This window comes from Alligator mississippiensis, chromosome 6 (assembly GCF_030867095.1).
Source record: "Alligator mississippiensis isolate rAllMis1 chromosome 6, rAllMis1, whole genome shotgun sequence".
NCBI lineage: Eukaryota > Metazoa > Chordata > Crocodylia > Alligatoridae > Alligator > Alligator mississippiensis.
The window spans coordinates 71,530,799-71,544,939 of record NC_081829.1 but is presented as its reverse complement, the minus strand read 5'-3'; the positions used below and the strand labels follow the sequence as shown (position 1 = coordinate 71,544,939).

The 14,141-nt window shown below is 41.9% G+C and overlaps 2 protein-coding genes across 17 annotated transcripts in view; one reads left to right on the top strand and one right to left on the bottom strand.

Annotated features, from left to right (window-relative positions):
- The window catches only part of BLNK (B cell linker), a 174,302-nt gene that overhangs the window by 18,034 nt on the left and 142,127 nt on the right, over positions 1 to 14,141 (top strand). The window lies entirely within an intron of this gene.
- The window catches only part of DNTT (DNA nucleotidylexotransferase), a 358,214-nt gene that overhangs the window by 317,482 nt on the left and 26,591 nt on the right, over positions 1 to 14,141 (bottom strand). For 4 of the 12 annotated variants that reach the window (XM_059729989.1, XM_059729997.1, XM_059729998.1 and 1 more), the window contains exon 2: positions 4,492 to 4,653. The exons of the other annotated variants lie outside the window; for them this stretch is intronic. The gene's annotated coding sequence lies outside the window, so the exon portion shown is untranslated. The remainder of the gene's footprint in view (positions 1 to 4,491; positions 4,654 to 14,141) is intronic. 12 annotated transcript variants of the gene reach the window in all.

The window sequence follows — 14,141 nt, the reverse complement described above, 5'->3', positions numbered from 1 at the left end:
GAGGTTTAATTGGTTTAATTTTCTGAAGAGTGAATCTGCTTTCAGAAATTTGGGAAAACTGCAGTAAATTATTATGTAGCTCATAGACCACTTAGTATCAAAACAAACATCAAAATTACTACAGGGGGCTTGTTGGTATGATGTGAGGTTCAGGTTATATGCTAAATACTGAATTTGAAAAGAAAATAAGCTGGATGAACTTGCAATACTTAAGGCCTATTTGGAGTTTTAAAATCTGTCTGAAAATGCAGTAAAATTGCCTAACATGCAATGAAGTGGCCACAATACCTTAAATCAATTTTTTCTGGTTCCAGAAGGGGAATTGAGTATTGTAATTGGCATTCAGATTCAGTAAGAATTTTGTTTCTTTGAACATTTTTCTCTCATCTGGGCTTTAAGCAATAAGACAATTGCTTTTATAATAAAACTCATTTCTATTCTATAAACATACTGTGTTTCAAACTGCTCTTTTGTAAGAAACAGGATTACATGCATTTTAAAGAAATTTTGAGATAATGGTTCTGCCCTAACATTTTTGCAGAAGCTGAAATGCGAAAACATGGTACATTAGAATGAGAGTATGCAATGCAGTTTCATCTTCCTTTACCAATGGTATTTTATTTGCAATAGTTATTCCAAATGCAGGTCACATCTCAATGATGCTAATCTGGTGCTAATGGGTAGATCAGCTTTTAGGCACAGTTGAATTGCACAGTGTATTATATTCTCTCTCTCTCTTTCATTGCTTTTTAATGTCTGAATATTTGAAGCACTGTGCTTGGCTTTTTCTATTGTAGAGAATCTTTTTTGCTTTTTTTGGTGCCATTTTCTAATTTAATGTTGATTTTCCAGTTAGAGGGTGAAAAAGTAGTAGAGACTTCAGAATTCTGATTTGACCTTAAGGAATGAATCATAAAGTAGTTAGATTTAGGGTGCTACTCTTAACAAAAAAAATAAGATTTTTACTAGAAGCGTGGAGGAAATACCTGAAAGTAACAAAGGAGTTGCACTGATTCTGGACATATTTCACCAGTTCCATGTTTTCACATATGGTGCTATTTCAAGACTTTTATATTGGGTCTTTGGGATTTAAATTTTTGGGGCTAACAAAGACTTCTTCTTTAACAGTACAATAATGGTTTACTTTTATAAAAAAATAACCTTTAAAGAAGAGACCTATGAACCTCACTGTGACTGTCCTGCATATCTCTGGCAGTACAAAACAACTGACAGATCCAGTCTTCTAAGATTTTTCTTTGCATATGGTGCCAGAGATTGCTTTTAAATCTACATTACATTACTTCTTCCTATTCCCAACTGAATGAACATCAGCCGGTGATCCCAGCTGCTGGAATGCCAATTTGGAGCCACAGGCAGGCAGATATAAATTACATAAACCAGGGCAGAGCTAACGAGTCAGATGCCCCGCCCCCCCTCCCTTCCCATGCCCCACAAACAAGTTCAACATAAAGCACAATTCAGCTGCACCCAAAAAATATGGCCCCAAGTATTCAGTTGAAGACAGAATCTGACTCCCCAACTAAACTTCTTGGGAAATAATTGAAGGTAAAGTCCTAGCTTTATAGAGAAAACAAGAGGCTTAAAGCCCATTTCCCATAGGCAAAGCACTCCTCCAGTTCTTCCCCATATATCAAACACGCTAAAGACCATGGGCTAATATTTACTCTGAATGGGGGCTGCAGCATGGGCTGGCAGTGGAAGACTAATGCAAACAGTGGTCAATTGTGATATATTTATTCTTACCATGTTCTCCCCCATTTTGTATATTATTGCTGGTGAGCTGCTTTCTCTAACTAACTTGTCAAGTATTCAAATTTCACAAGCCACAACTTTGCAGTCAGTGTCATACACACCATGCTTCTTCTGATTCAGGAAGTAGGATAGCTTCCTTAAGTATATCACTGTGCATGTACCAACAAGCTCTTCATTTCAGTACAACTTACTAGCAAGACCATAGCACCCCACTAAGCTGACTACACTCTTAGTTCAGGAAGAACCAGGTTCAGCACAAATTAAATTTATCTAACCAGAGTGGTAAAACTGTACATGTGTTCATAGCACAGAAATTTTCAACTGGGGCAACATCCTGATTTTTAAAATTCCAGCAGGACAGTCAAACTGGAGACCATAAACCCAGTAGCTTTCCATAAGAACACCACAGTCTCAGAATACTCAGGAGGTGGACCACATCTTAAGATAGACATTGGCTTGTGGACTTGCTTGCTCCCATCCCCTGCCAATCACACTGCAGCTACAAAGCAATTGTTCATGTGGAAAAAATACCATAAAAAATTTTCATATGGTTTTAGCTCCTCACATGAATTCTATTCTTCTTGCATCTCTCCTTTCATGGTCTCCTCTCCTGCTACTAAACATGCTTTCTTGGCCCTTGGGTCTCTCTTTGCTTCCTCCCTGCTAATACATATTTCCCTGACATACTACCCAGTTTCCCATTGTTCTTCTGCTCTGTTTTTTGGGCACGCTACCATTCCCTACCCATCCTCCCAATCCTGGCTGGTGCTGGCAGACCTGGAGCACAACTGTCCCAGCTGCTTTTACAAGCCCCAGAGCTCACCTTTTCTATGAAAAACCTGGATACCTAAGGGAGCTGGACACAGCAAGGTGTACACTGTGAGAAATGAGCCATTTGACTTTGCTAGCCAACACTCCACAGATGACAAAAAATGCCTGTTTAGAACAAAATTGGTTTTAATTGAAACATGCCTGGGGGCTGGAAGGTAAAGACTATTCTCTCTCAGGTGACAGTAGACATACAGCAACAAAATGGGAGAAAGGAAGCATTGTAGGATAGAGGGCTGCTGGCCTTGATACTTATTAGCATTATGAGAGACAACTGCAGCAGAAGTAACACAGACACTGGACTCTCTTCATGCCAGGTGTTGGAGGGAAAGGATAAAACTGGATTCTTTTTTAAACTGGTCCAAATCCAGATATACAGATCATCACCAACTCAGGATTGGTTCAGTGTCTAAATCTGCAGCCATGTTTCACTGAAGTTCTGATGACTGGCATTTTAGTTTATTTTAAGAAGTTTTCTTGGTCACCTTGGGCCACCATTATCCATTAAATGAACTATTTTTACTGTTTCCAACCAAATCTGAGGCTCCCTCTAAAAGCGGCAATATGCAATCATGTGGTGGTATCAGAAAGAGGGAAATAGCTGGGAACACAATCAAGAAAAAGGCAAAGTGTTGCTGTATATATAATGCAACTGGAACAGAGAGTGATTTTGTAGTGATCTTAAGGCCTGGGTTAAAAGGAAAGCATTTTACAGCTGAATGCATTAGCTGCTATCAATCATCTTCAATTAAATAAGAGGGTAAAAGGGCAATACATATTCATGTCCCTTCAACAAAGCAGGACTTCATAAAAATGGAAGCAAAAATTGCATATTTATCTCTATTCTTCAAAAAAAAAGGACAAAACAGACTAGCTTACTGGATATAGATGTATTTTCTGAAATCTACAACATTGACGTTATGCACCATTTAACACTGCCACTCAAAAATACAATAACAAATTGATGGCAAAAATAACCTCATTTTTAAGATTGTAAAGAAAATAATAGATTCATGTATAAAGTCAACAAGCATTATTGGTGCCAGATGTCCATGAATGTTTGAATAAACAATGAAAGTATATCAAGTTGTTTCATTTTACTTTCTTGCTAGATATTTTCCAACAACCCAAGTTGTAACTTAGTAAAACTGTCTAATACCTAGATCTTGCAATTCAATTCAGTAGCAGCAAACAATAAGCTAATGCCAAAGTCCTCCTTGCAGGATTTCAGCCTTAATTTTTACCATGACAGCATTATATTTCTATTCAAGTTCCAAATATTGCTGCCAGAAATGATTTGAACATGAATTTTGTTTGTTTTTATTCAGCAGCTGTGAATGATGGGAAGTGCTTGTCTGCATTCCAATCCATGAAAAGCCCTGACAAAATAATCCAAGCAACTTCAAATATCAAACTATTCATAATTACATTAAATATGGATTAAAGGCATATTCTTTGATGCTGAATCCTTTGTTCTTAAAGTTAAGATAATTTTAAACAGGATCTTAATAAAAAGCTTAAAATTTTATGGAGGCTTCAACTTCAGGGAGTGTGGACAGGACTGAGTAGTGGTGGGAACTTACAAAGCCATTGTGTTATAGTTTCCACATTTATAGGAACTGAACTGCACAAAGGAAGGGCTCCATGCATTCTCAGTATTTTAAGTGTTAAGCCAACTCCTGTTTATGTTTTATTCAGACATACTTGCCTTGTAAGGACACAGAACAATTCAAATATGATACTACCATCTCAAAGCTTGTTTAAAGGGAAGAAACCAAGTGTTTCAAGACTTTTGATATGGGTCACTTCCATTTTTGGTGCTTTGGTGCTTTCTAAAAAAAAATCAGACCCTGTACAATGCCTCTAGTTAGGCACCCAAAAATCACTCACCTCTGTTGAAAATGTTGGTCACTCTCCTGTTATCATACTACAGCTGCTACCCATTTATGACATCTTCTCCCTGAATTCCTGTATCATCATAATTTCAGTCATACTTTATTAATACAAGTCTCTTTCAATGCAAGACTGTTTCTAATGGTCTGTTCTTTATACCTGAAGAGCAAAAAAGAATATAGGAAATACATACTGAAATTCTTTCTGGGTATTATTACCTGCAAAAGACTCTACTATATTAAATGACAACATGAATGAGAGAGGGTAATGACAGGTTATGCATAATATGAGTAACATAGGTTATCTGAGGAACTGAGCACTTTCAGTTTCAGAGAGCATGTTCTCTATGGAAGGTCACTAAAAAGAGTAGTTGAGATAAGATTAGCTTTTCTATCAATCTGTTTCTTTACAGAAAAAGTGGGCCAAATGTACTCTGACATCCTGCTGCATACAGCATTAGCACACATGAACTCTAGTTAAACCAGATTTAAGGCTGTTTTGTGTCACTGTATCATTAAAAAGAGACAAAGTCAGGGTAACCATTTATGAGTATTTGAGGAAGTTGCACTTCATGCTTTTTCTACTAATGAAGATCTAATGATCTCATGAGGTCCCTTCCAGCCCTGAACTTCTGTAAATCTGTAATCTGGAATGACCTGGAAGAATTTGCCAAATATTTACACTTGGAAGATAGTCTATTTATGAAATGGGTAGCCATCCATCTGTCACCTGAACTGATGGTGCAACTGCTAAAGAATATCTATTCCAATTTAGTTTGATAGGAAACCAATTACCTTGTGGAAACCATCCTTCAGATGTGTGGCAGAAACAGCATGTTGGCACTACGAACTTATCAAATTGCAAGAACAGGTTGGGGTTTTACTAAACTAAACTAAATGAATACCATAAACTCAATTCTACATTTCCAACTGAAAATGCTGCACCTTCTTTTGTTTCAAGTAGTCCCAAATTGATTATAATTGAAGGAAATCAAAAAGAAACATCTGTCTTTTTCAGGCTGTTTGCCTTGTACTCTCCACAGCAGTTAGTAGATAGTCTACTTGCCCATTTGGACAGTATGTATCCTCCTGCAGTTTCTCTAAAAGCATGTATTATACTGGTGATTGGAGTGACTGAAACGGAAGCTGAAAATAAATCAGTAGAAAGCAGGAAACCTTTTTTTTTTTTAATTAGTCCCAAATTCACTTTTACAAGATAGCCTGAAAAAGGCTACGGTACCTCAAGATGACACATTTTTTAAGTCTAGGAGGAGAGAGTAAATGGATCTGATTAGCATGGAATTAATGGAGGACAGCAACAGAAACAAAGTTACACTCACTGACTAGACTCCTTCTCTGGATGCCTAGACCGGTAACATTATAGCTCCTTGGGTTGTAGTTGGAGCTGTGTCGGTCTAAGAACATAGGCAGACAAGGTTTTTTTGGGTAAATGTGATATAGATTCATAGATTCATAGATTCATAGATGTTAGGGTCGGAAGGGACCTCAATAGATCATCGAGTCCGACCCCCTGCATAAGCAGGAAAGAGTGCTGGGTCTAGATGACCCCAGCTAGATACTCATCTAACCTCCCCTTGAAGACCCCCAGGTTAGGGGAGAGCACCACCTCCCTTGGGAGCCCGTTCCAGACCTTGGCCACTCGAACTGTGAAGTTCTTCCTAATGTCCAATCTAAATCTGCTCTCTGCTAGCTTGTGGCCATTGTTTCTTGTAACCCCCGGGGGCGCCTTGGTGAATAAATACTCACCAATTCCCTTCTGTGCCCCCGTGATGAACTTATAGGCAGCCACAAGGTCGTCTCTCAACCTTCTCTTGCGGAGGCTGAAAAGGTCCAGTTTCTCTAGTCTCTCCTCGTAGGGCTTGGTCTGCAGGCCCTTGACCATACGAGTTGCCCTTCTCTGGACCCTCTCCAGGTTATCCGCATCCTTCTTGAAGTGTGGTGCCCAGAATTGCACGCAGTACTCCAACTGCGGTCTGACCAGCGCCCGATAGAGGGGAAGCATCACCTCCCTGGACCTATTCGTCATGCATCTGCTGACACACGATAAAGTGCCATTGGCTTTTTTGATGGCTTCGTCACACTGCCGGCTCATGTTCATCTTGGAGTCCACTAGGACTCCAAGATCCCTCTCCACCTCCACCCAGCAGGTCATTCCCTAGGCTGTAGGTGTGCTGGACATTTTTCCTCCCTAGGTGCAGAACTTTGCATTTCTCCTTGTTGAACTGCATCCTGTTGTTTTCTGCCCACTTGTCCAGCCTATCCAGGTCTGCCTGCAGCTGTTCCCTGCCCTCTGGCGTGTCCACTTCTCCCCATAGCTTTGTGTCATCTGCAAACTTGGACAGAGTACACTTCACTCCCTCGTCCAAGTCGCTGATGAAGACATTAAAGAGTATTGGTCCAAGGACCGAGCCCTGCGGGACCCCACTGCCCACACCCTTCCAGGTCAAGACCAACCCATCCACCACGACTCTTTGGGTGCTACCCTCTACCCAATTCGCCACCCACCGGACTGTGTAGTCATCCACATCACAGCCTCTTAACTTGTTCACCAGTACGGGGTGGGATACCATATCGAAGGCCTTCCTGAAGTCTAAGTATATGACATCCACCCCTCCTCCTGTGTCCAGGCGTTTCGTAACCTGGTCATAGAAAGAGACTAGATTGGTCAGGCATGATCTGCCTGCCACAAACCCATGCTGGTTTCCCCTCAGCATAATTTGCCCTGCCGGGCTCTCACAAATATGAGCCTTGATAATTTTTTCAAAGACTTTACCAAGGATGGAGGTGAGACTGACTGGCCTATAGTTGCCCGGGTCCTCCTTCCTCCCCTTTTTGAAAATGGAGACCACGTTAGCCCTTTTCCAGTCCTCCGGGACTTGGCCCGTGCGCCACGAGCGTTCGAATATTCCCGCCAGTGGCTCTGCAATGATGTCAGCCAGTGCCTTCAGCACCCTCGAATGGAGCTCATCCAGGCCTGCCGACTTAAAGGCATCCAGTTCTTCCAAGTGACTCTGCACCACCTCAGGATCTACGTATGGAAGTCTGGCGCCTTGCTGCTGCCTCTCTACAACCCCAGTGAGAGAGTTGTCATGCCCCTCACTTAGGTACACTGAGGCAAAGAACTCGTTGAGGAGTTCAGCCTTGTCCCCCCTGTCTGTCACCAATTGTTTCTGCCCATTTAGCAGGGGTCCTATTCCTCCCTGGGCCTTCCTTTTACTCCCAATATATCTAAAACACAATTTCTTGTTGTCTTTTACTTGGGTTGCCACCCTCAGCTCTATGGTAGCTTTGGCCCGCCTAACTGCCTCCCTACAAGCACGAGCAGAGGAGGTATATTCATCTTTAGTGATCTCACCCTGTTTCCACTTTTTATGTGCTCCCCTTTTGGCCCTTAGGCTGCCCTGGATTTCTCTGGTCAGCCATGGAAACCTCCTGGCCCCTTTCCCTTTTTTGCCTCGCTCGGGGATCGTCTTGCTTTGTGCCCGAAGGATCGTTTCCTTTAGGCACAGCCACCCTTCTTGGGCTCCCATCCCTTCAAAACTCCTACTCTGCAGTGCGTCCTTGACTAATCGCCTGAGTGCATTGAGATCAGCTTTCCTAAAGTCTAGCACTTTCACCCTACTAGTTACCTTACCCACTCGACGTCTTATGTTGAATTCTATTATTAGGTGATCACTGTCTCCCAAATGGCTACCGATCTGGAGGTCCCCTATCATGTCATCCCCTGTTGCCAATACCAGATCCAGTATGGCATTCCCCCTAGTGGGACCATGCACCTATATATATACCTAAAATATCTTTTATTAGACCAACTAAATAGTTGGAAAAATTGTTCTTTGCAATCTTTCAGGCACAAACACCCTTCTTCAGCCATGGGGAGAGTCTATTGATGTCTATTGCGCTTCTATTCTACCATGAAGAATACATGACACCAGCAAACTCTCCCCAAGGCTGAAGAAGGGCATTTGTGCCCAAAAGCTTGCAAAGAACATTATAGTTCCTTAGCATCCAAAATAAGAAGAAGCAGAATTTTCTAGCACACAGATAGTTCCAAATATTGAACAGATGATGCAGTCACTGCTGACTTGACTGTTTTGCAAGTAGGCTTGAAAACCCACTGGAAGTGGGTTTTTGATCTAGAAAAAAGTCACAGACCTGGGTGAGCTAAGCACCCTTCTTCTAAACTAAATGGAAAGAGTGATTAAATGCCTTTTCATGTAGTGATAGCCAAAAGCAATAGGAGGTATTAGGCTACATGGGGAAATCTGAGTGAGAAGTCAGAGAAGTTTCCTGGGGCTGGTGCTAAACATAGGACTATGGATTTATTTTAGCAAGCTGTTTGCATGTTGAGTAGAAAGCCAGCAGACAGCAAGAACAGCAATCATTTGTTTCACTGAGGAGCAGACAGGAATCCTGAGACAGAGTTGAGTGGTGGGGATAGACTTGAAAAATGTGTGTGTGTTTGGTTCTACTGTGTTCAGGACTATATAAATGAACAGGATTATACAAAAGAATATCTCTGACTTTAGCAGCAACTTCCCTCCTAAAAGAAACAATTCAGCCAAACCCTACATGTTGGTTAACAGCTTGGATCAATGGGCACAGAGTTTAGAGTGGGATAGTTTCCAAAGAGATAATGTGTGAGCTGCTACATCTGCTAGACCAGCATGTAAAATGATGAACATTTTCACAGAAATCAAAGGCCCAAAGGAATTAAAACAAGACATAAAAATAATGGCTGAAGAGGAACTAAGGCAGTATTTGGAGGTTACCCAAGAAGGGATTCTTTTATTATTATTATTTTGCTTGCATAACAGCTACCAAGTCTCCAGGCAGATTTAGAAACCAGTACACATTACACAGCAGCATAAAGTAAACTAAAAAAAGCCACTGGTGTTCCAAATAAGGTGATCACTTGGAGAGTTACAGAAGTATAATTAAGCTGCTTTGTAGTTCTTCTGCTATGTTTCCCTCTGTAGACAAGCCAGTGACTTCAAGTTTGAATAGCGTGCACAGTAGTCTGACCACTTTTTGCTAATGCTGACCAAGGTGTTATAGTTGCATTAAAAGATTCAGTGTAGCTAAAAGCAAAATTCACAGTGTCTGAAATACAAATTATACAGAAACAAAACACTAAATCACAGAGAGGGAAAGAACAAGTTAGGAAGTGAAAGGAATTTTCCCCTAGTAAAATGAAGCCATCCTGTTTTCTCCTAAATGACACCATCTGCTCTGAATAAGCATGAAGCTAGGCAAAGGCACACATACAAAACAGGAACCTGTAAGAGATCACTGTGAGCTTAGTGACCGATTAACTTCAGTGTTAGTTGTTTTTAATTTAAAATGCTCTAATAGGAAGAAGGAATGACTTTTGCAACCAGCCAGGTATCAACATGCTGTGCAGAGCAACAAAAAATAGGACTTATTCCTGGAATGGCTCAGAGGAGTTTTTGTTAAATATTTACCAGTCTTTCCATATTTAAAAACCCAAGGAGTTTGCCCACATTATAATCGCATACAAAAACCAATCGCAGAGATGTTTCATCAGTGAATTTTCCAAGTGCCAATCCTGTGCATAAACTCATAATTTAATGTTAAGAGAATCTGGCTTCCAGCTCTGGTTGCACTGCTGAAAAAACACATTAGGCATTAACATTTAGAAAGGGGCATACTGGAAAAGCATTTGAATTCCCAGAGTTCACACGAAATCTGTATTTAGAAAAATAAGAATTTGAGATTTTAGGCTTCTAAAGCTGAAAGCTGTGTACAATCCCCACGGTTGTGGCCTCTATTTGTTGGATGCCTACACTTGCTGCTGGTAATATGACCTGCAGTGTTTAGATCTGCTTCTTAAATTCAATAGCCACAGAACTCCTATTTGAAACACTTGAGAAAGGTGTCCATCCAGTATTCTCTCCAGTGTAGGAATACCCACATGCATTTCCTTAAGCTTTTCTTACAGTTTGTCCATGATTTCAATCGATTCTTTCTCCTTCAAAACAATCCTTTGGAAGGGTTTTTGTGCACCATCTGTATATGTAACAGGTCATGGTCCATATTTAGAGAGATGACAAGACCCATGACTATAAATAATAATAATTAAAGAAAAACAACCCACCAGAGCCTTGCAGCTGTTCTATGGTGATTTATCTTAGCAGTGGCCCACTGCTAAAGTAAAATTTTGACTTTCCAACATGGCTTATGAAAAAGCCCCTTTGTACTAAAATAGGGTCTGAGCAGCATAATGGAAGTAACCATTGTGCTCAAAATGATATGATCTATAGAGAACAAACATACTAGGCCTAACTATATATAAATACAGAAACAAAGAACTAAATGAAGAACTAAACAGACGAGTACAGATGACATGCTAAATAAAGAAGTCCAGAAAGCAGATTTAAAAAAAAATCTTTAGCTAAGAGCTAGCTCTACCTGGTGAACAACACTAGAGGAAAATGTGTATGTAAGCAAAGAACTGGCAGCACTCACTAAAAACAAAATCTCTTTATGTATGTATATAGGTATAATGTTAGTTGTCTTTAATTCAGTTATACTACTCAGTATGAGTAAAGCTAGCAAAATCAGGCTCATCATGAGCAGGAGATTAGCAAAACTACCAAAGCATTATAATGGCACGTATGTGTATTATATACTGTATTGTGTGCCCAGTATTGTGTGCAGTTCAGAGTTACAATGTCATTCCCTATAAGATACAGTAACACAGGCATGGGTGACTGGTACCTCCCGAGTCTGGGGGGCCACTAGCGGGGCACAACTGGGGGGTGGGAGGTCCCCCAGAGGCAACTCGTGGTGACCGGGGTGCAGGCAGGTCCCCCAGCAGCTGGTTGCTGAGCACACCAGTGGCATAGCGGTGGTGGAAGTGCCAGGCCTTCCACATGCCACACTGCTGCCACCAATGTCTCGCCACCAGAACCAATTTCAGGGGGGGCACCAGTGCTCTGTCTCAGGAAGGTCACATGCCCCACCCTGCCCCCCATGCCTCCTTTATGCATCACCTATGAACACAGGGCTGTCCAACTCATGGGCCATGGGCCACACGTGGCCTGCAAAGGATTAATATACAGCCTCTAGGCTCTCACCTAGCTGCTTGTTACCCAACATCACTCTGGCTGCAATCGCAGATGGAGTCTCCAGGCTCCCCACCTCCCTACTACAGCTGTCTCTTCCTGCCTTCAATCCAGGACATAGGGCAGTGTAGCAGTGCAGTGTGCTATGGGTGAATCCAGGGCTGCCTGCAGAGGGGTGAGGGATTACACCTCCATGGTACAGCAGTGAAGGGTGCCTATGCAGGCACCCATTGCAAAGACTAGGTAGGTAGTAGCATCTACACAGTGAACATGGTGTGACTGCCAAGGGCTTAGAAGTTGGACAGTCCAGCTGTAACATGTTGTTTAGCAAGTAATTCCCTATAAGTAAGAAAAAGGAAAATATTCCACTTAGCCATGCTAGCTAGGGACAGAAATTACACATAAACCGGTATAAGTGATCAGAAACAAGTTCAAATCTGTAATATAACATAAGGTCAGTGCACATAAACTGCTTTCAAAATGTCCAAAATGGGTTTCAGATAAACCAAATGGATGTAGTATCAGCCTTAACTGATTCAGGTTAAATCAGTTTATTGAACTTCTATCCCAGACCCCCTCCAAATTCAAGTTAGCACACAGTCCCCCAGCATCCCAGGGTGCCTTACACCTCCTCAATAAATCCTCCCCTCACAAGACTTGGCCCAAGCTGTCTGCTGTAGCCAAGCAGGGAGGCACACTCTAGCACCCACCAGCTTCTGGCCTGGGCCACTACAGGCATGTGGCTGCACTTCTGGAATCAAAAGTGAACGTCTGTTCACTTGCTTATCAATTCGATCTATACAGCTTAGAGTAACCTACAAAGATTGAATCAATTCAACTTTGCGCTTTTTGACTGTCTGTACTTGGTTGATATGTATATATTGTGTAACAATATAATTGAAGTCCCTGTGTAACACACAAAATGGGAGGAAGTTAAATTGATTTAGTCATTTTTTTAAATAGACATTTATTAGTTTTGTTCAGCTGTATACATCACAATGACTTCTTTTAACTATTTATAAGTTTTCAAATAAAGTTATAAGGATTAATCAGGTCTGTATAAATGGAGGGAAAAGGCTGTACTTTTTCTTTTAAAAGCAATTAGTTTGAGAAATAAATGCAGACAAAAATCATAATTTAACAACAATCTTTTCTGCAGCTTTCTCTCCTGTTTATTTAAGAGGTTTTATTTCCTGACTTGGGAAGTTGGCCAGTGTACGCATTTTTAACTAGGGTTATCATACGTCCAGGTTTTCCCAGACATGTCCTCTTTTTTGGCCCCCTTTGCTGTGTCCGCATGGGTTTTTAAAATTAGAGCAAAATGTCTGGATTTTTTGCTGTTCCTCTGCTCTCTGGGGCTGACTACTTGGGGCTGGGAGCAGCAATCAAGGTGATTGGCTGTTGGGGGTCATGTGCTCCCCATGCAGGCCAAGCAAGCCAGGTGAAGAGAGAGAGAGAGAGAGAGTACATCTGTATATGGGTGCAGGCAACACAGGAGCTGCTTGGGCAGCAGGGCCAGGGGAGCAAGGGCTGCGGGTTAGGAGTGAGGGGCACCAGCAGGGTTGAGGGGCAGGGGGCTGTGGGTTGGGAGTGAGGGGCACTGGGTGGCCAGGGGGCTGCAGGTCAGGATTGACAGGCAGTGGGGGAGCAGAGGACTGTGGGTTGGGAGTGAGGGGGGCTGGCAGGACTGGGGAAGAGGTTCTTAGGAATGAGGGCAGAGGCAGGGCACTGGCATATCACTGCCCCCTCACAATCACATGCCCCTCCCCGCTTCCTCCTCCCTCTCCCAGATGTCCTCTTTTTTTATGCTGGAATTATGGTAACCCTATTTTAACACTACACTGAAATGTCATACTTTCATTGTACTAGAATGCTGATATCTGTAGTGAAACTCTAAGGAGGGGAACCCTATAGTTGAAGTGATGATATTATTCCTACTGGAAAGAAGTTTCTAATGCCCTAAACTTCTGTGAATCAGTGAAAAAATAATGGAGGATCTGGTAAGAATTTAATAATGGCTAGCCATCTATTAAGTAATTTAATAAGAATATTGTTTGAACTTAAATTGATTGGATCTTTCAAATTTATAGATTCTTTTCCTTAGTGTGGCTCAGAGAATACTGGATTCTTGTTGACATTGGCAATCCGTAAGGGGCGCATGTGGGTTCACATGCACCCCTTGAGATTGGCCGTGCACCCCCTGGAAGCACCAGCCGTGAAACCAGAAGTGCTAACAGAGGTGCACTTCCGGGTTCACTGGTTTCACCGCTGGCTTGGCAATTGGCTGCCCCACCACCAGGTCAGCGATCGGGCACTGGGGGACCCCCCCCTCCAATTGGCAATCTGGTGCCCCCCCAGACTCCAGAGGCACCAGTCGCCCATGCTTGTTGATGCATATCCTTATGCAAGTTGCTACATATGCTTTTTTAATACAACTGGTAAACATATACACATACATATGCAGACACAGAGTATCCAGTATTTAACAACATTTAACTAGCTGACACTTACCAAGACTCATCTTCTTTCTATCTGTTCT